The following is a 26,498-nucleotide window of genomic DNA, read 5'->3' as shown; positions in this document are numbered from 1 at the left end:
TTCGAGCACTTCCTTCTGTGCAACGTTCAAATGAGTGTTTTATGGGCCTTTTATCTTCGCATTATACTGTTGTATTACAGTAAAAGCATTCATACCATATAATATATATACAGAAGAACCTACTTCCTTATAAAAATGTTAAACGAAACGCGGACAACACACAGATACTTTTCCCGTAGTCGGAGGGAGTCTGCAGTAGGACATCCACTGCTGACGTTCGAGATAACCCCGGAGATCCTTCTCTGATACAGGGCATAAACTGGAAGGACAGATATTCATCCGCGTCCATGGAAATGGGTTTGTTTGGCTTTGCGTGTAGAAAGGCAGGAGAGAGAGAGGAGAGAGAGAGAGAGAGAGAGAGAGAGAGAGAGAGAGAATACTTTGGTTCGAATTCCGAGCCCTTGCTTAGGAAGAGCTCGGGATATGGCACTATCTTCTCGTTTCGATGTCTCAAAAAGGCGCCTACTAATTCTTGAAGTTTTTAGACCGAGATGAAGAACACTATCCCTTCTTTCCGTGTTTTTCCCGATGGAAGACTGACTGTCTACATTATTGCTTTGCTAGACCAAGAATCATGGGTAACACCGACATAAAATGTTTAGACAGGGTCTTAAATGGTCCCATTTCCTTGAAACTAAAAAAAAAAAATCTTTCTTGAAAACCTTAACTAAAGTATAATATATATGATATATATATATATATATATATATATATATATATATATATCTATATATATATACATATACATATATATATAAACCTATATATATATATTATAATATATATATTATATATATATATATAATATGAATATGTATATCTATATATATATATATGTATATATATATAGTATATATATATATATATATAGATATATATATATATGTCGTATTAATATATATATATATATATATATATATATATATATATATATATTATATATATTACATATAAACATATAAGTACCTTGAAAACCCAAGTCAAAGAAAAAAAAATTCTTTCTCTTAAAAACTATGCTTTCTTGTTGCATAAATTAAACAATGATATTTCATTTTACTTTAAAAAGCCGAGTTTATTTCATCATCCTAATGTAATTGATGCTGATGCTGAATTGTTGCCCTCAAACCCAGTCCTATATTTTTCTACGCTTCGATTTATTTCTCAGTTTTTTTTTATTATTATTATTACTTTCTACTTTACTTTTCCCCTCATACGATTTTTTTTTTAACTCACTGCGCTTATTCACATAATGAATAGTGGTACCCTTACATTGAAAATCAACAGTATAATAAAAAATGAGGGCGAGACGTTACGTACCACCCAGAAGCTTACACCAACTTATTTTCACTCGGCATACTCGTAGAGGAGCTAGGGCTAAGAGAGACTGACCTCGAAGTACCGTCCTGAAGCTCAGAACAATATATTTTCATTTAGCATCCTTGCGTAGGAAGCCAGTGGTATTCTTTTCAAAACAAAGTTGTTAACAAAGAATACTACGAATATTTCGTTGAAGTTTCTGTGAATACTTAATGCATAACTGATTACTTATAACTATTGTTATTATTTCAGTAGACGAAACCTATTCACGTGGAGTAATCACACCAAAGGGACCACTGACTTTAAATTCAAGCTTCCAAAGAATGTTGGCTTCAACCTCCCACCCCAGAACCCACACTTGCAGGAGCAAGAGATTTTTCTTCGTCCGGCGTTCATCTCTTGGGATTGACACGACATGCCGCGACGCTAACAATCATACCAAAGCTGTGATTGGTACTGAATAAAGCGAAATTTCCCTTCAGTTGTGAGTTACTGACAGAACATGTTAAGCAGTGAACAAATTTTGCATATTACTGTACATGTGAGTATATAGCTGTGGCATCATCATCTAAAAGGCCCCATACACTGAACGATTGTCGTTAACGAGACACACACACACACACACACACACACACACTATTCATACAGCTTGAACGATCTCCGCACCGATTTCAGTCAGAACAAAGATTTTGTCTCGGGAAGACATGGCATCATCTCTAGAAGAGACGAGCGCGATAAATTCATATCGCCAGACAAACACATACTACATTGAGCGACCTGTGTATGACTGACACAAGTCGCAAGCCATCGCACTTGGTCGTGGCCATCGTTCAGACACGAAACTCCGCCCACGAAACTTGCGAACGATACAGACAACCGTTCAGTGTATGAGGCCCTTAAGAGTGACTAGAGTGACCTCATATAGGGAAAACAGGCAATAAGAGAAGGACAAAGCTCTTCTTACGTCACTGACCAGGTATCCTATCTAATTCACCAAGCTGCGGTTTATGACAGGAATGTACCATTCATTAGCATGAACACTCCTCAGTTAATTGTGAAATAAAAAATACCTCCAATATCTCGAATATCCGAGTTTAGACGTCAGTTTAGAAGCTGCAAAGCTGTGATATAGGCTGTTTATTTTAACAGTTTAAATAATAAAGTTTTCACGTGTTCTAAGAGAACTAAAAGATTCTAACAGTTACAAACGCTTGAATTGAACCCGCTTGAGTTGAATAGAGAATTGAGACCAAAGGCCAAGCACTGGTACCTATGAGGTCATTCAGCTCTGAAACATAGACTATAAAGGTTTAAAAAGTGGCAACAGGAGGAAAAACCTCGCAGCTGCACTGAATCAATTGTTTGGAGAGGGTGGAAAGTAAGGTGGAAGAAAGAGAATATGGAAGGAGGTGCAGTTAAAGGAAGGAAAAGGCGGGGTTCCACTGAGGGCACAAAACCCCTACGGGAACAAACGCTCGAATGATTCAGCTTATTTTCTTTGCGAATGAGCTTAAAAAGAAAAAAAAAGACTCTCAACTCCAAAACAAGTCGTCAGTACAATAAAACCCAACGGAAGCTCTTAAAACAATTTAAATAAAGAAGTCATTGTGGAAGCACTAGGTAGCGTATGCATTTATGCAGATCATCTCGATGAACAAATGGGAAAAGGAAATGCGAGGATCCAGCGCTTTCCCTTCCCGTTCCAGCGATCTGGATAAAACAGCGAGAAAATAACACAGAACGGAAGCGAGACTTATCTTTTCCCCGGAGCACACAAAAAGAGTGGATAAAAGAAATCCATTAATATTATATTATCCCTCTCATTCTCAGAAAGAAGACAAAAGACGGACGAAATCTTGTTATGCCATCTCGACACGATTTCAGAGAACAAAGAAAAGGACACACACACACACACACGGTCGTGGGGAATCGTTTTTTATTGTGCTTTTAAAAGAATAGAAAGGGAATTAGAACATCCTCTCTCTAATTCTGAGCAACCATCAGGGTCGTTTCTAAGAAGACGAGGACGACGTTTGTCATTTCTACACACACACACACACACACACACACACACACACACACACACACACACACATATATATATATATATATATCAGATATATATATTGTATATATATATATAAGGTAGATATATATCTATATATATATATATAATATATATATATAATATAATATATATAATATTGATATATATAATGTATATATATATATATATATATATATTATATATATGTCCTCGTCGTCGCCAATATAAATATATATATATATATATATATATATATATATATAAATATATATATATATATATATATATATATATATATATATATATATATATTTTATATATATATACATATAAATAGAGAGAGAGAGAGAGAGAGAGAGAGAGAGAGAGAGAGAGCAGCCGAAGTATATGAAGCTCAAAAGCTCATAACAAATGTCCTATTTCTAAAAAAAACAAATAAAAAATCTCATTCCCCAATACACGAAACTTGATAAGGCATCACTCCTTAACCCCAGCTGCTCGACCCTTCTTCTTTCTTTCTTTCGCAGGACGAGAAGAACCAGATCCTGACCACCAAACTGCTGGCTGACGCAGGTGGTGGACGGATGCCCACCTGACGTGGAACGCCTCCGATTTCGGGGGGGTGCGTGTCATTAGAGTCCCTTACCAACAGAGTCTGGAAACCGGACATAATCCTATACAACAAGTAAGTAGTGAGTTGAGTTTGCGAGTGTCATCTAGAACGAGTGTCTCCAAAGAATGTACAAAAGAAGTCACTGATGCGTTTCGATCTTTATTTGTTGAGTGTAGGATAAAATCAGAATACTTCGAAAGCATGAGCAGTTTTCATATACTATATATATATATATATATATATATATATATATATATATATATATATGATATATATATATATGATATATATATATATATATATATATATATATATATATATATATATATATATATAATGTTCTCGTGAGCTTCCTTGGTCCCACTTTTCTCATTCCTCTCAAAACTTGTAAAAATGCTCCTTTCCCTCGGTTATGAGTTCCTCGTTGGACGAGTGGTTTACGCGCTCGCCTACCGATTCCGTAGTCGCGAGTTCGATTCCCCGCTCAGCCAAAGTGGAATCGGAGAAATTAATTTCTGGTGATTAGAAATTCATTTCTCGATCCCACAATAAACTGTAGGTCCCGTTGCTAGGTAACCAGTGTGTTCCTAGCCACGTAAAATATCATCTATCCTTCGGGCTCAGCCCTAGGAGAGCTGTTAATCAGCTAAGTGGTCTGGTAAAACTAAGATATACCTGTCTACATACAATAGCTATTGTCCTCCATTCATCTCCTTATAACCGGACCGCCTCAAAGTGTAATAGATATATCCTTCCATTTTGCTAACCCTTTTCTTTTACAGTGACCACGACCATTAAATGCCACCAAGGCAGAGATTTTTCGGAGGACAGTATTTAGAGAATACACATTTTCTATTTACTTTGTTTCAGATTGTCTTATTAAAGAAGACTTGCATAAAGGAGTAAGGGGTGGTTAACTTAAATACGAATTGGTTAGTGGATAATTCAAGTGCAAGAGACGGCGATCTTAGGGCTCTTTTGTTGCTATAATGAATGACAAGTAATGCCTGATAATTTCCACTAAGGAACAATATTACAATATCAATAATCTGACAAAAAAATTGCCACAGTAAATATATTTTTGTAACTACTATGTATACAATGCATGGCCACGAACAGGGGATTATTGACACGTGTAACGCGAGTACATTTATATTTCCCGCCATATGTCCATGAAACGTAGTATAGTTGATTACTCAACGAAGTATTCCTCCGAATTTTAATCAAGGTAGACGGTGCCATATCCAGCAGCAGCGCCATGCAATCCTCTCCATTGTCTAATGACTCGTTTTTTCCCTCTAATACCAATTTCAGCGCAGACTCGCAATACAGCTCGGCCACCATCAACACCAACGTTATCGTCAGTTCGTCGGGATCTGTGACATGGCTCTCACACGGCATATACAGATCGTCGTGCGATATGAATGTCGAGCACTTCCCTTTTGATATCCAATTCTGCAAGCTGAAGTGGGCATCGTGGACGTACGATGGTCACCAGGTAAGGGCGCTATCTGAGTTGAGAGAGAGAGAGAGAGAGAGAGAGAGAGAGAGAGAGAGAGAGAGAGAGAGAGAAGAAGGGGGGGAGGGAAACTGACAAAAATATGGACTGGATCCACACGTAGATTTCGACATATAAACCTTTTCAATAACTAACGATTGCAACCATCGTTAACTCCAACATGAAAGGGTCTCTGATACTTTTTTATTTTTTTTATTTAATAGAACTCTGCCATTCTAGCTTACTTTCTTTAGTCTTGCTGTCCAACCTCTTTAACTATTTTCTTAAACAGAACTTTGCCATTCTAGCTTCCTTTCTTTAATCTTGCTGTCCAACCTCTTTATTTTTTTTAAACAGAACTTTGCCATTCTAGTCCCCTTTCTTACAATCGCTGTCAACCTCTTTAACTATTTTTCTTTAAACAGAACTCTGCCATTGTAGCCCCTTTCTTCAATCTTGCTGTCAAACCTCTTTAACTATTTTTCTTTAAACAGAACTCTGCCATTGTACTTTCCTTTCCTCAATCTCGCTGTCCAACCTCTTTGACTATTTTTTAAAACAGAACTCTGCCATTCTAGCTTCCTTTCTTCAGTCTTGCTGTCCAACCCTCTTTAACTATTACTTCTTGGCGAAACCCATTTTCCTTCCAGTTTCATCTTTATACCCTTCCATTTCTTCTTTAATTTCTAATTCTGTTTCTTGTTGTTCTCCAAGTCCCTCTTTTCGCTGTCTAAAGCCTTGAATGCTAGAAAGTGACCCAGTGATTGTTTTGACAGACTGAATTTAAAAAACCAAACCTGCACTAAATAAGGTTTACTGATGTAACCAACAATTACAGCAAATCAGTTACCTTCATTATTTCAGTCTTCTTGATTGTACGACATCATCACCAACAAAAGTCTTTCTGTTCTACTCCTGTAGCTCCTAATTCACTTCTTGACCAACATCTTGATACTCGACTCGCCAGATATCCTTCATCCTACTCTCCTGAGTCGTCACGCCCCTGGGGATGCAATCCTTTGAATCTCTCATCTCAGTATTGCCAAATGCAGGCTGAGAGACCCTTCTTAGAATTTCAATCACAAGTCTTTTCTCTCAATTCTTTTGCCTCAGAATTGGTTGTATTTTCATTTTGTTTTTCTTGATAGGAAATGTAGAACAAAAATAAATTTAAAGACAAATCAAATTTTCTACATATATTTCACAGCAAATTTAAGTCCCTTTTCTAATTTCATTTCAAATGCAAGTTTAACGTTCCCTTTTTAATTGCTGTTCACTCGCAAAATTGCAGGCCTTTAATTCTATTTCGGTTTCCCAATTTTGCACGTTTAAGTTTCCCTCTTCTATTCAATTTCAATGCAAGTTTAAGTCTTTTCTATTTCAGTTTCAATGCAAAGTTTCTAAGTCCCTCTTCTATTCAGTTTCAATGCAGTTTAAGTCCCTTTTTCTATTTCAGTTTCCAATGCAAATTTCCAGTCCATACTTCTATTTCAATTTCAAATGCAAGTTAAGTCCCTTTCTATTTCAGTTCATGCAAGTTTAAGTCCCCCTTGCTATTCAAGTTTCACTGCAAATTTCAGTCCTTCTTCTATTTCAATTTCAATGCAAGTTTTAAGTCCCTTTCTATTTCAGTTTCAATGCAGTTTAAGTCCAGTTTCATTTCAGTTTCATGCAAGTCCTAAGTTCCCCCCCCCCACCCCTCTTTTTAGTTCAGTTGCAATGCAAGTTGAAGCCCTTCTCTATTTCAGTTTAATGCAGTTCTAAGGTCCCTTCTTCTATTTCAATTTCAATGCAGTTTAAGTCCCTTTTCTATTTCAGTTTCAATGCAAGCTAAGTCCTCTTCTAGGTAGTTTTCAATGCAAGTTTAGTCCCTATTCTATTTCGGTTTCAATGCAAGTTTAAGTCCCTCTTCTATTTTCAATTTCAATGCAAGTTTAAGTCCCTTTTCTATTTCAGTTTCAATGCAAGTTTAAGTCCCTCTTCTATTTCAGTTTCAATGCAATTTAAGTCCCTTTTCTATTTCGGTTTGTTTCAATGCAAATTTCAGTCCCTCTTCTATTTCAATTTCAGCAAGGTTTAAGTCCCTTTTCTATTTCAGTTTGTTTCAATGCAAGTTTAAGTCCCTTTTCTATTTCAGTTTCACTGCAAATTTCAGTCCCTCTTTCTATTTCAATTTCAATGCAAGTTTAAGTCCCTTTTCTATTTCAGTTTTCAATGCAAGTTTAAGTCCCTTTTCTATTTTCAGTTTCAATGCAAGTTTAAGTCCTCTTCTATTTCAGTTTCAATGCAAGTTTAAGTCCCTCTTTTATTTCAGTTTCAATGCAAGTTTGAGTCCCTTTTCTATTTCAGTTTCAATGCAAGTTTAAGTCCCTTTTCTATTTCAGTTTCAATGCAAGTTTAAGTCCCTCTTCTATTTCAGTTTCAATGCAAGTTTAAGTCCCTTTTTCTATTTTCAGTTTCAATGCAGGTTAAGTCCCTTTTTTCTAATTTCAGTTTCAATGCAAGTTTTTAAGTCCCTTTTCTATTTTCTGTTTCACTGCCAAATTTTCAGTCCCTATTCTATTTTCGGTTTCAATGCAAGTTTAAGTCCCTCTTCTATTTCAATTTCAATGCAAGTTTAAGTCCCTTTTCTATTTCAGTTTTCAATGCAAGTTTAAGTCCCTCTTCTATTTCAGTTTCAATTGCAGTTTAAGTCCCTTTTCCTATTTCAGTTTTTCAATGCAATTTTCAGTCCCCCTCTTCTATTTCAATTTCAATGCAAGTTTAAGTCCCTTTTCTATTTCAGTTTCAATGCAAGTTTAAGTCCCTTTTCTATTTCAGTTTCACTGCAAATTTCAGTCCCTCTTCTATTTCAATTTCAATGCAAGTTTAAGTCCCCTCTTCTCAGTTTGGCAATGCAAGTTTAAGTCTCTCTATTTCAGTTTCAACAATGCAAGTTTTAAGTCCCTCTTCTATTTTCAGTTTCAATGCAAGTTTAAGTCCCTTTTCTATTTTCAGTTTTCAATGCAAGTTTAAGTCCCTCTTCTATTTTCAATTTTCATGCAAGTTTAAGTCCCTTTTCTATTTCAGTTTCAATGCAGTTTAAGTCCCTTTTCTATTTCAGTTTCAATGCAAGTTTAAGTCCCTTTTCTATTTCAGTTTCAATGCAAGTTTAAGTCCCTTTTCTATTTCAGTTTCAATGCAAGTTTAAGTCCCTTTTCTATTTCAGTTTCATGCAATTTAAGTCTCTTCTATTTCAATTTCAATGCAAAGTTTTAAGTCCCTCTTCTATTTTTTCAGTTTCAATGCAAGTTTTAAGTCCCTCTTCTATTTCAGTTTTCAATCAAGTTTAAGTCCCTCTTCTATTTCAGTTTCAATGCAAGTTTAAGTCCCTCTTCTATTTCAATTTCAATGCAAGTTTAAGTCCCTTTTCTATTTCAGTTTCAATGCAAGTTTAAGTCCCTCTTCTATTTCAGTTTCAATGCAAGTTTAAGTCCCTCTTCTATTCCAGTTTCAATGCAAGTTTAAGTCCCTTTTCTATTTCAGTTTCAATGCAAATTTAAGTCCCTCTTCTATTTGGAATTCAATTTCAATGTTAAGTTTAAGTCCCTTTTTCTATTTCGTTTCAATGCAAGTTAAGTCCCTCTTCTATTTTACAATTTCAATGCAATTTAAGTCCCTTTTCTATTTCAGTTTTCAATGCAAAGTTTTTAAGTCCCTCTTCATTTCAGTTTCAATGCAAATTTAAGTCCCTATTCTATTTCAGTTTCAATGCAAGTTTAAGTCCCTTTTCTATTTCAGTTTCAATGCAAATTTAAGTCCCTATTCTATTTCGGTTTCAATGCAAGTTTAAGTCCCTTTTCTATTTCAGTTTCAATGCAGTTTAATATCCCTTTTTTCTATTTTCATTTTCATTGCAAGTTTAAGTCCCGTTTTCTATTTCATTTTCATTGCAAGTTTAAGTCCCTCTTCTATTTCGGTTTCAATTGCAAGTTTAAGTCCCTCTTCTATTTCAGTTTCAATGCAAGTTTTTAAGGGTTCCCTTTTCTATTTCATTTTCATTGCAAGTTTAAGTCCCTTTTCTATTTCATTTTCATTGCAAGTTTTAAGTCCCGCTCTTCATTTCGTTTCAATGCAAGTTTAAGTCCCTCTTCTATTTCAGTTTCAATGCAAGTTTAAGTCCCTTTTCTATTTCATTTTCATTGCAAGTTTAAGTCCCTTTTCTATTTCATTTTCATTGCAAGTTTAAGTCCCTCTTCTATTTCGGTTTCAATGCAAGTTTAAGTCCCTCTTCTATTTCTTTTTTTCATTGCAAGTTTAAGTCCCTCTTCTAGGTTTGGTTTCAATGCAAGTTTAAGTCCCTCTTCTATTTCATTTTCATTGCAAGTTTAAGTCCCCTTTTCTTTATTTCCATTTTCATTGCAAGTTTAAGTCCCTTTTCTATTTCAGTTTTCACCAATTGCAAGTTTAAGTCCCTTTTCTATTTCATTTTCATTGCAAGTTTAAGTCCCTTTTCTATTTCATTTTCATTGCAAGTTTTAAGGTCCCTCTTCTATTTCATTTTCATTGCAAGTTTAAGTCCCTTTTCTATTTCATTTTCAATGCAAGTTTAAGTCCCTTTTCTATTTCGGTTTCAATGCAAGTTTAAGTCCCTTTTCTATTTCAGTTTCATTGCAAGTTTAAGTCCCTCTTCTATTTCAGTTTCATTGCAAGTTTAAGTCCCTTTTCTATTTCGGTTTCAATGCAAGTTTAAGTCCCTCTTCTATTTCATTTTCATTGCAAGTTTAAGTCCCTTTTCTATTTCATTTTCATTGCAAGTTTAAGTCCCTTTTCTATTTCAGTTTCAATGCAAGTTTAAGTCCCTTTTCTATTCATTTTCATTGCAAGTTTAAGTCCCTCTTCTATTTCAGTTTCATTGCAAGTTTAAGTCCCTTTTCTATTTCGGTTTCAATGCAAGTTTAAGTCCCTCTTCTATTTCAGTTTCTTGGCAAGTTTAAGTCCCTTTTCTATTCGGTTTCAATGCAAGTTTAAGTCCCTCTTCTATTTCAGTTTCATTGCAAGTTTAAGTCCCTCCTTCTATTTCAGTTTCATTGCAAGTTTAAGTCCCTTTTCTATTCCATTTCATTGCAAGTTTAGTCCCTCTTCTATTTCAGTTTCATTGCAAGTTTAAGTCCCTCTTCTATTTCATTTTCATTGCAAGTTTAAGTCCCTCTTCTATTTCAGTTTCATTGCAAGTTTAAGTCCCTCTTCTATTTCATTTTCATTGCAAGTTTAAGTCCCTCTTCTATTTCAGTTTCATTGCAAGTTTAAGTCCCTTTTCTATTTCAGTTTCATTGCAAGTTTAAGTCCCTTTTCTATTTCAGTTTCATTGCAAGTTTAAGTCCCTTTTCTATTTCAGTTTTTCAATGCAAAGTTTAAGTCCTGTTTTCTAATTTCAGTTTCATTGCAAGTTTAAGTCCCTCTTCTATTCAGTTTCATGCAAGTTTAAGTCCCTTTTCTATTCAGTTTCATTGCAAGTTTAAGTCCCCTTTTCTATTTCAGTTTTTCATTGCAAGTTTAAGTCCCTTTGTTTCTATTTTCAGGTTTCATTGCAAATTTAAGTCCCTTTTCTATTTCAGTTTCAATGCAAGTTAGTCCCTTTTTCTATTTCAGTTTCATTGCAAGTTTAAGTCCTTTTCTATTTCAGTTTCATTGCAAGTTTAAGTCCCTTTTCTATTTCAGTTTCATTGCAAGTTTAAGTCCCTTTTCTATTTCAGTTTCATTGCAAGTTTAAGTCCCTTTTCTATTTCAGTTTCAATGCAAGTTTAAGTCCCTTTTTCTATTTCGGTTCATTGCAAGTTTAAGTCCCTTTTTCTATTTCAGTTTCATTGCAAGTTTAAGTCCCTTTTTCTATTTTCGGTTTCATTGCAAGTTTAAAGTCCCTCTTCTATTCCAGTTTCAATGCATTTTAAGTCCCTCTTCTATTTCAGTTTCATTGCAAGTTTTAAGTCCCTCTTCTAATTTCCAGTTTCAATGCAAGTTTAAGTCCCTTTTCTATTTCAGTTTCATTGCAAGTTTAAGTCCCTCTTCTATTTCAGTTTCAATGCAAGTTTAAGTCCCTCTTCTATTCCAGTTTCAATGCAAGTTTAAGTCCCTCTTCTATTTCAGTTTCAATGCAAATTTCAGTCCCTATTCTATTTCAGTATTAATGCAAGTTTAAGTCCATTTTCTATTCAGTTTCAATGCAAGTTTAAGTCTCATTTTCTATTTCAGTTTCAATGCAAATTTGTTCAGTCCCTATTCTATTTCAGTTTTAATGCAAGTTTAAGTCCCTTTTCTATTTCAGTTTTAATGCAAGTTTAAGTCTCTCTCTTCTATTTTAGTTTCAATGCAAGTTTAAATCCCCCTCTTCTATTTTGTTTCATGCAAGTTTAAAATCCCTTTCTCTAGTTTCATTTGGTCATAGTTTAAATCCCTTCTATTTCAGTTTCAATGCAAGTTTAAGTCCCAACCTCTTCTATTTCATTTTCATTGCAAGTTTAAGTCCCTTTTCTATTTCATTTTCATTGCAAGTTTAAGTCCTTTTCTATTTAATTTTCAATGCAAGTTTTGAAGTCCCTTTTCTCATTTCAGTTTCATTGCAAGTTTAAGTCCCTTTGCTATTTCAGTTTCTTGCAAGTTTAAATTCCCTTTTTCATTTAATTTTCATTGCAAGTTTAAGTCCCTTTTCTATTTCGGTTTCAATGCAAGTTTAAGTTCCCTTTTCTATTTCAGTTTCATTGCAAGTTTAAGTCCCTCTTCCTATTTCAGGTTTCATTGCAAGTTTAAGTCCCTTTTCTATTTCGGTTTCAATGCAAGTTTAAGTCCCCTCTTCTATTTCATTTCATTGCAAGTTTAAGGTCCCTTTTTCTATTTTCTTTCCATTTGCAAGTTTAAGTCCCCCCTTTTCTATTTCGTTTCATGCAAGTTTTTAAGTCCCTCTTTTCTATTTCATTTTCATTGGCAAGGTTTAAGTTCCCCTTTTCTATTCGGTTTCATTGCAAGTTTAAGTCACTCTATTTCGGTTTGCAATTGCAAGTTTAAGTCCCTTTTCTTATTTCAGTTTCATTTAGCAGTTTAAGTCCCTTTTCTATTTCATTTTCCTTGCAAGGTTAAGTTTCCCTCTTCTATTTCGTTTTCCCATTGCAGAGTTTAAGTCCCTTTTTCTATTTTCGGGTTCACAATTGCAAAGTTTAAGTCCCTTTTCTTCTATTTGCAGTTTTCATTGCAAGTTTTAAGTCCCTCTTCTTATTTCATTTTCATTTGCAAGTTTTAACTAGTTCCCCGTGTCTAATTTTCATTTTCTTGCAAGTTTTAATCCCTTTTCTTCTTTATTTGTCAGTTTCTTTGCAAGTTTTAAGTCCCTGTTTCTATTTCCAGTTTTCATTGCAAGTTTAGTCCCTCTTCTATTTCAGTTTTCATTGGGCAAGTTTTAAGTCCCATCTTCTATTTCAGTTTTTCATTGCAAGTTTTCAAGTCCCTCTTTCCTATTTGCAGTTTCCATTTGGAAGTTTAAGTCCCTTTTCTTTCTATTTCAGTTTCATTGGCAAGTTTAAGTCCCTTTTCTATTTCATTTTCAATTGCAATTTGTCCCTTTTCTAATTTCAGTTTGAATGCCCAGTTTAGTTCCCGTTCTATTTGCAGTTTCATTTGCAACGGTTTAAGTCCCCTCTTCTATTTTCAGTTTTCAATGGCCAAGTTTTAAGTCCCTTTTCTATTTCAGTTTTCATTGTCAAGTTTAAGTCCCTTTTTAATTTCAGTTTCATTGCAAGTTTTAAGGTCCCTTTTCTATTTCAGTTTCATTGAAAATTTAAGTCCCTTTTCTATTTCAGTTTTCAATGCAAGTTTAAGTCCCTTTTCTATTTCAAGTTTCATTGCAAGTTTAGTCCCTTTTCTATTCAGTTTCATTGCAAGTTTTAAAGTCCCTTTTCTATTTCAGTTTCAATGCAAGTTTAAGTCCCTTTTCTATTTCAGTTTCATTGCAAGTTTAAGTCCCTTTTCTATTTCAGTTTCAATGCAAGTTTAAGTCCCTTTTCTATTTCAGTTTCATTGCAAGTTTAAGTCCCTTTTCTATTTCAGTTTCATTGCAAGTTTAAGTCCCCCTTTTCTATTTCATTTTCATTGCAGTTTAAGTCCCTTTTCTTTTATTTCAGTTTCAATGCAAGTTTAAGTCCCTTTTCTATTTCATTTCATTGCAATTTAAGTCCTCTTCTATTTCAGTTTCATTGCAAGTTTAAGTCCTTTTCTATTTCGTTTTCAATGCAAGTTTAAGTCCCTCTTCTATTTCAGTTTCATTGCAAGGTTTTAAGTCCCTCTTCTATTTCATTTTCATTGGCAAATTTAAGTCCCTCTTCTATTTCAGTTTCATGCAAGTTTAAGTCCCTCTTCTATTTCAGTTTCAATGCAAGTTTAAGTCCCTCTTCTATTTCATTTTCATTGCAAGTTTAAGTCCCTCTTCTATTTCAGTTTCATTGCAAGTTTAAGTCCCTCTTCTATTTCAGTTTCATTGCAAGTTTAAGTCCCTCTTCTATTTTCAGTTTCATTGCAAGTTTAAGTCCCTTTTCTATTTTCAGTTTCATTGGCAAGTTTAAGTCCCTTTTCTATTTCAGTTTCATTGCAAGTTTTAAAGTCCTTTTCTATTTCAGTTTCATGCAAGTTTAAGTTCCCTGTTCTATTTCAGTTTCCATTGCAAGTTTAAGTCCCGCCTCTTCTATTTCAGTTTCAATGCAAGTTTAAGTCCCTTTTCTCATTCAGTTTTCATTGGCAAGTTTAAGTCCCTTTTCATTTCAGTTTCATTGCAAGTTTAAGTCCCTTTTCTATTTCAGTTTCATTGCAAATTTAAGTCCCTTTTCTATTTCAGTTTCAAATGCAAGTTTAAGTCCCTTTTTCTATTTCGTTTCATTGCAAGTTTAAGTCCCTTTTCTATTTCAGTTTCATTGCAAGTTTTAGTCCCTTTTCTATTTCAGTTTCAATGCAGTTTAAGTCCCTTTTCTATTTCAGTTTCATTGCAAGTTTAAGTCCCTTTTCTATTTCAGTTTTCAATGCAAGTTTAAAGTCCCTTTTCTATTTCGGTTCATTGCAAGTTTTTAAGTCCCTTTTTCTATTTATTTCAGTTTCATTGCAAGTTAGTCCCTTTTCTATTTCGGTTTCATTGCAAGTTTAAGTCCCTCTTCTATTCCAGTTTCAATGCAGTTTAAGTCCCTTTTCTATTTTCATTTTCATTGCAGTTTAAGTCCCTTTTCTTTTCATTTCATTTGCAAGTTTAAGTCCCTCTTTCTATTTCATTTTCATTGCAAGTTTAAGTCCCTTTTTCTATTTCATTTTCATTGCAAGTTTAAGTCCCTTTTCTATTTCGGTTTCAATGCAAGTTTAAGTCCCTTTTTTCTATTTCAGTTTCATTGCAAGTTTAAGTCCCCTCTTCTATTTCAGTTTCATTGCAAGTTTAAGTCCCTTTTCTATTTCGGTTTCAATGCAAGTTTTAAGTCCCTCTTCTATTTCATTTTCATTGCAAGTTTAAGTCCCTTTTCTATTTCATTTTCATTGCAGTTTAAGTCCCTTTTCTATTTCAGTTTTCAATGCAGTTTAGTCCCTTTTCTATTTCATTTTTCATTGCAAGTTTAAGTCCTCTTCTATTTCGTTTCATTGCAGTTTAAGTCCCTTTTCTATTTTCTTTTCATTTTTCATTGCAAGTTTTAAGTCCCTCTTCTATTTCAGTTTCATTGCAAGTTTTAAGTCCCCTTTTCTATTTCGGTTTCAATGCAATTTTAAGTCCCTCTTCTATTTCAGTTTCATTGCAGTTTAAGTCCCTCTCTATTTCATTTTCATTGCAAGTTTAAGTGCCTCTTCTATTTCAGTTTCATTGCAAAGTTTAAGTCCCTTTTCTATTCCATTTCATTGCAGTTTAAGTCCCTCTTTCTATTTCAGTTCTCAATGCAGTTTAAGTCCCTCTTCTATTTCAGTTTCAAATGCAAGTTTAAGTCCCTCTTCTATTTCATTTTCATTGCAAGTTTAAGTCCCTCTTCTATTTCAGTTTCATTGCAAGTTTAAGTCCCTCTTCTATTTCATTTTCATTGCAAGTTTAAGTCCCTCTTCTATTTCAGTTTCATTGCAAGTTAAAAAAAAAAAAAAAAAAAAAAAAGTCCCTTTTCTATTTCAGTTTCATTGCAAGTTTAAGTCCCTTTTCTATTTCAGTTTCATTGCAAGTTTAAGTCCCTTTTCTATTTTCAGTTTCAATGCAGTTTAAGTCCCTGTTCTATTTCAGTTTCATTGCAAGTTTAGGTCCCTCTCTATTTCATTTCATGCAGTTTTTAAGTCCCTTTTCTATTTCAGTTTTTCATTGCAAGTTTAAGTCCCTTTTTCTATTTCAGTTTCAATTGCAAGTTTTAAGTCCCTTTTCTATTTCAGTTTCATTGCAAATTAAAATTTAAGTCCCTTTTTTCTTTTTCAGTTTCATGCAAGTTTAGTCCCTTTTCTATTTGCAGTTTCATTGCAAGTTTAAGTCCCCTTTCTATTTCAGTTTCATTGCAAGTTTAAGTCCCTTTTCTATTTCAGTTTCAATGCAAGTTTAAGTCCCTTTTCTATTTCAGTTTCATTGCAAGTTTAAGTCCCTTTTCTATTTCAGTTTCAATGCAAGTTTAAGTCCCTTTTCTATTTCAGTTTCATTGCAAGTTTAAGTCCCTTTTCTATTTCAGTTTCATTGCAAGTTTAAGTCCCTTTTCTATTTCGGTTTCATTGCAAGTTTAAGTCCCTCTTCTATTCCAGTTTCAATGCAAGTTTAAGTCCCTCTTCTATTTCAGTTTCATTGCAAGTTAAGTCCCCTCTTCTATTCCAGTTTCAATGCAAGTTTAAGTCCCTTTCTATTTCCGTTTCATTGCATTAAGTTTAAGTCCCTCTTCTATTTCAGTTTCAATGCAAGTTTAAGTCCCTCTTCTATTCCAGTTTCAATGCAAGTTTTTAAGTCCCTCTTCTATTTCAGTTCAATGCAAATTTCAGTCCCTATTCTATTTCAGTATTAATGCAAGTTTAAGTCCATTTTTTATTTCAGTTTCAATGCAAGTTTTAAGTCCATTTTCTATTTCAGTTTCAATGCAAATTTCAGTCCCTATTCTATTTCAGTTTTATGCAAGTTTAAGCCCTTTTCTATTTCAGTTTTAATGCAGGTTTAAGTCTCTCTTCTATTTTAGTTTCAAATGCAAGTTTAAATCCTCCTTCTATTTTCGTTTCAATGCAAAGTTAACATCCCTCTTCTATTTCAGTTTCAATGCCAAGTTAACTCCCTTTCTATTTCAGTTCAATTGCAATGTTTAAGTCCCTCTTCTATTTCATTTTCCATTGCAAGGTTTAAGTCCCTCTTCTATTTTCATTTTCATTGCAAGTTTAAGTCCCTTTTCTATTTAATTTTCAATGCAAGTTTACACTAAGCCCTTTCTATTCTGTTTCATTGCAAGTTTAAGTCCCGTTGCTATTCAGTTTCATTGCAAGTTTAAGTCCCTTTTCTATTTCATTTTGATTGCAAAGTTAAGTCCCTCTTTCTATTTCGGTTTCAATGCAAGTTTAAGTCCCTTTTCTATTTTCAGTTTCATTGCAAGGTTAAGTCCTTTCTATCAGTTCATGCAGTTTAAGTCCCTTCGATTCGGTTTCAAGCACAGTTTAAGTCCCTCTCTATTTCATTTTCATTGCAAGTTTAAGTCCCTTTTCTATTTCATTTTCATTGCAAGTTTAAGTCCTTTCTATTTCAGTTCCAATTGCAAGTTTAAGTCCTTTCGATTTCATTTCATTGCAAGTTAAGTCCCTCTTCTATTTCAGTTTCATTGCAAGTTAAGTCCCTTTTCTATTTGGTTTCAATGCAATGTTTAAGGTGCCCTCTTCTATTTCAGTTTCATTGCAAGTTTAAGCCCTCTTCATTCATTTCCATTGCCAAGTTTTTTAAGTCCCTTTCTATTTCATTTTCATTGCAAGGTTTACAAGTCCCTCTTCTATTTTCAGTTTCATTGCAAGTTTAAGTACACTTTGCTATATTCATTTTCATTGCAAGTTTAAGTCCCTCTTCCTATTTCAGGTTTCATTGCAAGTTTAATTACCTCTTCTATTCATTTCATTGCAAGTTTAAAGATCCTCTTCTATTCATTTCATTGCAAGTTAAGTCCTCTCTATTTCAGTCGTGCAAGTTTAAGTCCCTTTTCTATTTTTCAGTTTCTTGAATGTTTAAGTCCCTTTTCTAAGTTTCAATGCAAGTTCAATCCTGTTCTATTTCAGTTTCATTGCAAGTAAGTCCCAGTCTTCTATATTTCAGTTTCAAGCAAGTTTAAGCCCCTTTTCTATTTCAGTTTTCATTGCAAGTTTAAGTCCCTTTTTAAGTTCAGTTTAATTAGCAAGTTTAATTCCCTTTTCTATTTCAGTTTCATGAAAATTTAAGTCACTTTTCTATTTCCGTTTTCAATGCAAGTTTAAGCCCTTTCTATTTCAGTTTCATCGCAAGGTTAAGTCCTCTTTCTATGTCATTTCATTGCAAGTTTAAGTCCCTTTTTATTCTCAGTTTCAAGCAAGTTTAAGTTCCCCTTTTTATTTTCAGTTTATTGCAAGTTTAAGTCCTTTTCCTATTTCAGTGTCAATGCAAGTTTAAGTCCTTTTCTATTTCAGTTTCATTGCAAGTTTAAGTCTTCTATGTCATGCAAGTTTTAAATCCCTCTTCTATTTAAGTTTCATTTGCAAGTTTGAAATTTCTTCCCTTCTTATTTCAGTTTCACAATTTTGCCCAAGTTTAATCCCTTTTCTATTTCAGTTTCATGCAAGTTTTAAGTCCCTCTTCTATTTCATTTTCATTGCAAACCCAGTTTAGTCCCTTTTCTATTTTCATTTTCATTGCAAGTTTAAGTCCCCTTTTCTATTTAATTTTCAATTGCAAGTTTTAACCCGTCCCTTTTCTATTTCAGTTTCATTGCAAGTTTAAGTCCCTTTGCTATTTCAGTTTTCATTGCAATTTTCAAGTAGTAAGGCCCTTTTCTATTTCATTTTCTTTATTGCAAGTTTTAAGTCCCTTTTCTATTTTCGTTTCATTTGCAAGTAAAGTTTCTTCCCTTTTCTAATTTCAAGTTTTCTTTTCTTTAGTTTCCAAGTCATTCAAGTTTAAGGTTTCCCTCTTCATTTTATTCAGTTTCATTGCAAGTTTTGTAGTCCCCTCTATTTCGGTTGGCAATCAAGTTTAAGTCCCTCTTCTATTTCATTTTCATTGCAAGTTTAAGTCCTTTTCTTTTCTTTCATTTTCATTGCAAGTTTAAGTCCCTTTTCTTTTATTTCAGTTTCATGCAAGTTTTCCCTTTTAGTCCCGCTTCTATTTCATTTTCATTGCAAGTTTAAGTCCCTCTTCTATTTCAGTTTCATTGCAGTTTGCAAGTTTAAGTCCCTTTTCGATTTCGTTTCAATGCAATGCAAGTTTAAGTCTCTCTTTATTTCAGTTTCATTGCAAGTTTCCCAAGTCCCTCTTCTATTTCAGTTTCATTGCAAGTTTAAGTCCCTTTTCTATTTCATTTTGTTTCATTGCAAGTTTAAGTCCTCTTCTATTTCAGTTTCATTGCAAGAAGTTTAAGTCCCTTTTCTATTTTGCAAATTTAATTCATTTCAGTTTTCATGCAAGTTTAAGTCCCTTTTCTTATTTCTATTTCGAAGTTCATTGCAAGTTTAAGTCCCTCTTCTTTCATTTCAGTTTCATTTGCAAGTTTTTTTTTTTTAAGTCCCTTTTCTCTTTATTTCAGTTTGCATTGCAAGTTTAAGTCCCTCTCTATTTCAGTTTCTTATTGCAAGTTTAAGTCCCTCTCTTTCGGTTTCATTCAAGCAAGTTTAGTCCCTCTATTTTCAGTTTCCCATGCAAGTTTAAGTCCCTTTCTATTTCAGTTTCATTAAGTTTCAGTTTCCCCATTTGCATTTAAGTCCCTTCTTCTATTTCAGTTTCCAATGCAAGTTTAACCCGTCCCCCTTTTCTATTTTCCCGTTTCATTGCAAGTTTTAAGTCCCTTTTTATTTCAGTTTCATTGCAGTTTAAGTCCCTTTTCTATTTCAGTTTCATTGCAAAAGTTTAAGTCCCTTTTCTATTTCAGTTTCAATTTGCAAGTTTAAGTCCCTTTTCTATTTCAGTTTCAAGCAATTAAGTCCCTTTTCTATTTTCAGTTTCAATTGCAAGTTTAAGTTCCCTTTTTTATTTTCAGTTTTCATTCATTTTAAGTCCCTTTTCTATTTCCAGTTTCATTTGGCAATTTTTAAGTTTCCCCTTTTCTATTTCAGTTTCATGCAAGTTTAAGTCCCTTTTCTATTTCAGTTCATTGCAAGTTTTAAGTCCCTTTTCTATTTTCAGTTTCATTGCAAGTTTAAGTCCCTTTTCTATTTCAGTTTCTTTGCAAGTTTAAGTCCCTTTTCTATTTCAGTTTCATTGCCAAGTTTAAGTCCCTTTTCTATTTCAGTTTCAATGCAAGTTTAAGTCCCTTTTCTATTTCAATTTCATTGCAATTTTAAGTCCCTTTTCTTAATTTCGGGTTTCAATTGCAAGTTTAAGTCCTCTTCTATTTTCAGTTTCATTGCAATTTTTAAGTCTCCTTCTTATTTTCAGTTTTCAATGTTTCAATTTAAGTCCCTCTTCTTTTCAGTTTCAATGCAAGTTTAAGTCCCCCTTTTCTATTTCAGTTTCATTGCAAGTTTAAGTCCCTTTTTCTATTTCATTTTCCTTGCAAGTTTAAGTCCCTGTTCTATTTCAGTTTTCAATGCAAGTTTAAGTCCCTCTTGTTTCTATTTCAGTTTCAATGCAAGTTTAAGTCCCTCTTATTTCGAGTTTATTGCATTTTAAGTTTCTTTTCTTAATCAGTTTTCATTTGTTTTCAAGCAAGTTTCCCGTCCTTTTCTATTTCAGTTTCAATGCAAGAATTTCAAGTCCCTGTTTCTATTTCAGTTTCAATTGCAAGTTTAAGTCCCTCTTCTAATTCAGTTTCAATGCAAGTTTAAGTCCCCTTTTTTCTATTTCATTTCATTGGCAATTTAAGTCCCTTTTTCTATTTCCATTTCAATTGCAAGTTTAAGTCCCTTTTTCTATTTCAGTTTCATTGCAAATTTAAAGTCTTTTTCTTATTTCCAGTTTTCAATGCGTTTAAGTCCTTTTCTATTTCAGTTTCATTGCAAGTTTAGTCCCTTTTTCTATTTCGTTTCATTTGCAAGTTTAAGTCTTTTCTATTTCAGTTTCAATGCAAGTTTAAGTCCCTTCTTTTCTATTTCAGTTTTCAATTGCAAGTTTCAGTCTCTTAATTCTATTTCAGTTTCATATGCAGTCAAGTTTCCCTTTTTCTTATTTTCCGTTTCAATGCCAGTTTAAGTCTTCGTCTTAATTTCCCGTTTTCAAATTGAAGTTAAAGTCTCTTTAATTCCCTATTTTTCCAGTTTCAATGCAAGTTTAAGTCCCTCTTCTATTTTCAGTTTCAATGCATTTTCCCCAGTTTCTAATGTATTTCAAGTATTAAATGCAAGTTTAAGTCTTTTCTATTTCAGTTTCAATGCAAGTTTAAGTCCCTTTTCTATTTCAGTTTCAATGCAAATTTCAGTCCCTATTCTATTTCAGTTTTAAATGCAAGTAGTCTTTTCCTATTTCAGTTTAATCAAGTTTAAGTCTCTCTTCTATTTTGTTTCAATGCCCAAGTTTTAAAAAAAAGTCCCTCTTCTATTTTAGTTTCAATGCAAGTTTAAATCCCTCTTCTATTTCGTTCAATTTGCAAGTTTAATCTTTTTCTAGTTTCAGTTTCAATGCAATTTAAATCCCTCTTCTATTTCAGTTTCAATGCAATGTTTAAATCCCTTTTTTTTCTATTTCAGTTTTCAATTTGCAAGTTTATCCCTATTCTATTTCAGTTTCAATGCAGTTTTAAATCCCTTCCTTTCAACCAGTTTCAAATGCAAGTTTAAAATCCCTTTTCTTATTTCAAGTTTCAATGCAAGTTTAAATTCCCTCTTCTTTTTTACAAGTTTCAATGCAAGTTTTAAATCCCTATTCTATTTCAGTTTCAATGAAACAAGTTTTTAAATCCCTATTCTATTTCAGTTTCAATGGAAGTTTAAATCCCTCTTCTATTTCAGTTTCAATGCAAGTTTAAATCCCTATTCTATTTCAGTTTCAATGCAAGTTTAAATCCTCTTCTATTTCAGTTTCAATGCAAGTTTAAGTCCCTATTCTATTTCGGTTTCAATGCAAGTTTAAGTCCCTATTCTATTTCGGTTTCAATGCAAGTTTAAATCCCTCTTCTATTTCAGTTTCAATGCAAGTTTAAATAAACCCTTTCTATTTCAGTTTCAATGCAAATTTCAGTCCCTCTTCTATTTCAATTTATGTGGTTTTTTTTACCAGGCCGAGGTATTTGAAGCTCTCGACAGTGTCTGATTCCATATTTCCGTATATGATATTTTCCAGCAGCGTATCTTACTCTTGCTAGCTGATTTCCATGCCAAATTGATATGCAGCTACCCACCAGCATCTTAGGGGCTTTCATCCCCCACCCACTCTAAGTATTTATTATACGTCAGTCTGCCGCATATTGCTTCATCATGTTGGATGCTCTTTCCCTGCTGCGCCATATTAATTAACCGTGATAACGCCAAGGGAGATGTCTTGGGGTAATGAACTATAACAAAAGTAAAACATTGCGCCGCAGGACGGCGCGTTGGCAGAGGCACGATCACAGCTAACTTTAAGCTCAAATAAAATCAAAACTGCAAAGGCTAGAAAGCTGTAATTTTGTATGTTTGATCATTGGAGAGTGGATAATCAACATACCAATTTGCAGCCCTCTAGCCTCAGTAGCTTTTTAAGATCTGAGGCGGACAAAAAAGGTCGGACGGACGACACAAAGCTGACACAGTTTTCTTTTCAGAAAACTAAAACAATAAATATGATGAGAGGAAGACAGAATGATTGAATAAAAAGGAGCACAGCTGGCAACAATAAAAGCCGTCCTGTAAATCAGAAGGCAGAAATTATACACCTGGGTTAGGAAGATGATTTTGCTATTACCATTTCTCGAAGAAGGAAATAGATATTTGTAGACTAAATGTGCAATGAAGGAATATGCATAACTATATGTTAGGTCGTGATGAAACGTAAATTTGGATAAAAATGGAGTGACAGGGACTAGTTGGAGATGTTTGTTTAAAAGAAGCTTGGTTGCATGAATTCTGTTGATAAAGTCAAGGCGTGGGAAAAGGTAATAATACAGGTTAGATATGATTTACCAAGCAAATTTTAAAGACCTGAGATCAGCTGCAGTTATTTAAAAGGTTACATAAATGCATATGACTGCTTATCAAGAATGGTATTGCAAAGTTTGGAATCTGTATGAAACTCGAGCAATGTAAAAATTTGGGCAATATGTTTCTACGTTGCTTTAAAAAAAAAAAATACAATTTTTTTATTTTATGACCCGTCTAATAAACCATCAGAATATTTACATTACTTGCATATTTACATTACCTGCCAGTAATTCCAGTGCCCTCCATTTCATCATCACCAAATTCGGGGCTAAATTTACGTAACGCTTTCAATAACATGGATGAGAAGACTGATTTGTTTGCATTATTATTGCAGCCAGAACAAACGTACAAATGCGGAAATATTGATCCGTTGCCTGTTTGCACTAAACTTGAGCCCAATATTACCTGTATGTATTCTGCAGTCCGAAACAGGCTACAATCACTTTCCATCGACACAGTAAATTCTATCAATGGAACCAATAATTCATTTAATCTATCAACAAAAGCGTTTACATTGTCGCTTCCATCCAGAATATGCATGATGCCGTTAATTCATAAAAATCACGTTACATTTGCAGGTGTAACTTTGCATAATATTGGTAAAAAAATATTGAATGTACAGGTTTTCTTTTTTTTAAATGGTGGTAAAAGAGTGATTCCCTTAGCTATACGAAATAATATTGATCGTTACAGTCCGAATTTTTGTTTTCAATCTTTCAATCTTTGGTTGAATCAATTCTTTATAAAATATCTAGAAAACAGGAAACTCCGTCTTTAATGTAGGGTATCAGGAAAAAACAAAAAAAAAAAGGTCTCACATATGGTTAGCCTTACGTCTTGGATTAACCTTCCATCAAAATCCACAAAAGTGAAAACGACGAACTAAGGCAGCTCACTAATTTATTTATCAATCAATGTCACTCATTGTATCAGGATCTGCTAAGCTACTTACTAATGGATTCATTTTTATTTCAAAAGATGTTCAGATATAAAAGCATCGAACTAAATTAACAGAAATAATTATTAGGGTTGTAGAAAATTTTTCGTTAAGTGTTTTTATGAATCCAAACATAACTGTTAACGTTGCAATTATCATAAACAAAGATTTGCTGTTCATTTTTTCATAAAAAATAATTATCGTTTGTTATCAGCTGTTCTTCGACCATTCAAAAAAAAATAAATAATAAATAAATAAAAAAAACATTCCCAAAAGATTAGTTACCGTGTTTTTTAACGATTGTTAGTGACCGAATCATTACGGAAACAGCATTGCTAAGTAAACATGGTAAAGAGAAATTGGAAGAAGCAGAAATTAAAATATATAAATATACGTATATATATATATATATATATATATATATATATATATATATATATATGTGTGTGTGTGTGTGTGTGTGTGTGTGTGTGTGTGTGTGTGTGTGTGGGTAAGAGCATATGGTGGAACCAACTTCACCCTACAGCAATAAATAACACTGCAGAGAACCGGAATGCTAACACCTGTAGCGAACCTCCTCTTAATATGGTAAACAGATAAATATGGCTAACAGATAAATAATAGAAGCGTTATTAAACGCTTTCTATCATAAGAATGTTAGTCTACAGTTTTCTGTAAAAGAAAACTGTTTGAGGATGGTTTTGTCTGGATGTCCGCACTTTTTCTGTCCGCGTCCTCAAATCTTAAGACTTACTGAGGCTAGAGGGCTGCAAATTGGTGTGTTGATTATGCAACCTCCTGTCATCCAAACATATCAAATTTCAGCCTCTAGTCTCAGTAGTTTTTTACTTTATTTAACGTTTAAAGTTAGCCATGATCGTGCGTCTGGCAACAATATAGGGCCGTGGTTAAAATTTCGTAGGTTGCGGCTCATACAGCTTTATAACTGAGACCACCGAAAACCAGATCTATTTTCGGCGACCTTGATTTATACGCTGTGCAGAAACTCGATTTGCGCCCAATGAAACTTCGGCTCATTTAATTTAACCTTGCTTGTCTATTCTTCTCTCTCCCATCTGCGATTCGTCATTTCAAAGCAGCGACCAATCTTCTCGCAGTAACGCTCGCGACTTATACATATACATCCTTTCCCCACCACTCCATTTCCTTAACGAGTAAAAAGACTCAGGTAGAAACTTTGGCTCTTCTCCTCCTCACTCCTCAGCTAGACCTCATCAAGCAGATGGACGACGGGGATACCACCTCCAACTACCAGAGCAACGGAGAGTTCGACCTGATGGAGTTCTCTGCCACCAGGAACATCACGTGTTATTCGTGTTTGTCCAGAGCCCTACCCTGACTCACCTACACCCATCAAGATCAGGGAGAAGACCCCCATGTTCTATGTCTTCAAACTTAATTCTGCCGTGCGTTCTTATCAACGGCATTGGTAAGTCCTTAAAGAAAAAAAGAAAGAAAAAAAAAAAAAAAAAAAAATATATATATATATATATATATATAAAGTATATATATTGTATATATAGTATATATATACTATATATATCTTATATATTTACATTATATATATATATATATATATATATATATATATATGTATGTATGTATGTATGTTATATGTATATATATACATGCATGGACTATTATTTACAATTTCATTTCATCATTTGTTTTGGAACATTTCCCATTGATACTTTGATATTGCATTAACACAATGAGGAAAAGTCTATTTTAGTTCAGTTTAAATACAGACTATTTAAATTTTACACGTAATAATTTCATAAGATCTCTCTTTACATGGCATAGTGCTATATGGCACTTTTATATTATTACCAACTTCTTGCATCTTAACTTAGATGTATGAACTGGTGCAGTGTTTTAGTGGTTAGAGTTGCGATATACCACTCAGATGTCATGGGTTCGCGTCTACCCCCAGGGCGATGAAAAATCACTAGCTCTGCATCATGATCAGTTACTGCTGCAGTGTGGGGTCTGTGGTGGGTGTTGAAACTAACCAGTCTTTGGAAGCTTGAATTTCAAGTCAATGGTCCCTGTGTGCTTGTTCCATGTGAATCGGTTTTTCAATCTAATGAAATAATAATAAGTTAAGTATTTCTTAGTTTCAACCAGACCACTGAGCTGATTAACTGCTCTTCTATGGCTAAAACCGAAGGATTAGATATTTTTACGTGACTAGGAACCAATTGGTTACATAGAAAAATGGTCCTACAGCTTACTGTGGGATCCGAACCACATCATATCGAGAAATGAATTCTAATCATCAGAAATAAATTCCTCTAATTCCTTGATGGCAGAGTGGAGAATCGAACTCCAGACTACCCAATCGGTAGGCGAGCACGTACCCCACTCGTCCAACGAGGAAATAATGAAATAGTAATTAACTAAATATTCATATTTTTCTTTTTGTAACAGGTGTCCCTGGTGTGCGATCGCGTCCTCCTGGCCTGCTTCTTGCTGTCGACAGTCATAGCGACGACGACTATACTATTTTCCTCGCCCCACGGTCCTTGACAACATCTCTGTCGCGTTTCTAGCAGAGTCACCGAAACGAGAGGTATGAACCTCGTCCAAAGAAATCTAATGAGAAAATGAAGAAGCGAGAAGGGCGGCCACACATCTAATTGTCTAAGAAGTCGTAGAGTGTCACAACCGTGCCGGTGTGGCCCCTCCCCCCCGAGGGGATATCATCTTCAGCGCTGGAAATCCTATAATATCGACCTAATTTTTGTTTGTTCATTTATTCATTTCCATTGAAGCTTCTTAGAACCTATGTGAT

The 26,498-nt window shown here is 33.9% G+C and overlaps 1 pseudogene; it reads left to right on the top strand.

Moving 5' to 3' along the window:
- The first annotated feature begins 2,100 nt into the window (after positions 1-2,100).
- On the top strand, positions 2,101-26,256 carry LOC135209007 (neuronal acetylcholine receptor subunit alpha-7-like; annotated as a pseudogene).
- The last annotated feature ends 242 nt before the right edge of the window (positions 26,257-26,498 follow it).

Source organism: Macrobrachium nipponense, chromosome 37, assembly GCF_015104395.2.
Source record: "Macrobrachium nipponense isolate FS-2020 chromosome 37, ASM1510439v2, whole genome shotgun sequence".
Lineage (NCBI taxonomy): Eukaryota > Metazoa > Arthropoda > Malacostraca > Decapoda > Palaemonidae > Macrobrachium > Macrobrachium nipponense.
This window is presented reverse-complemented; position numbering and strand designations above follow the sequence as displayed.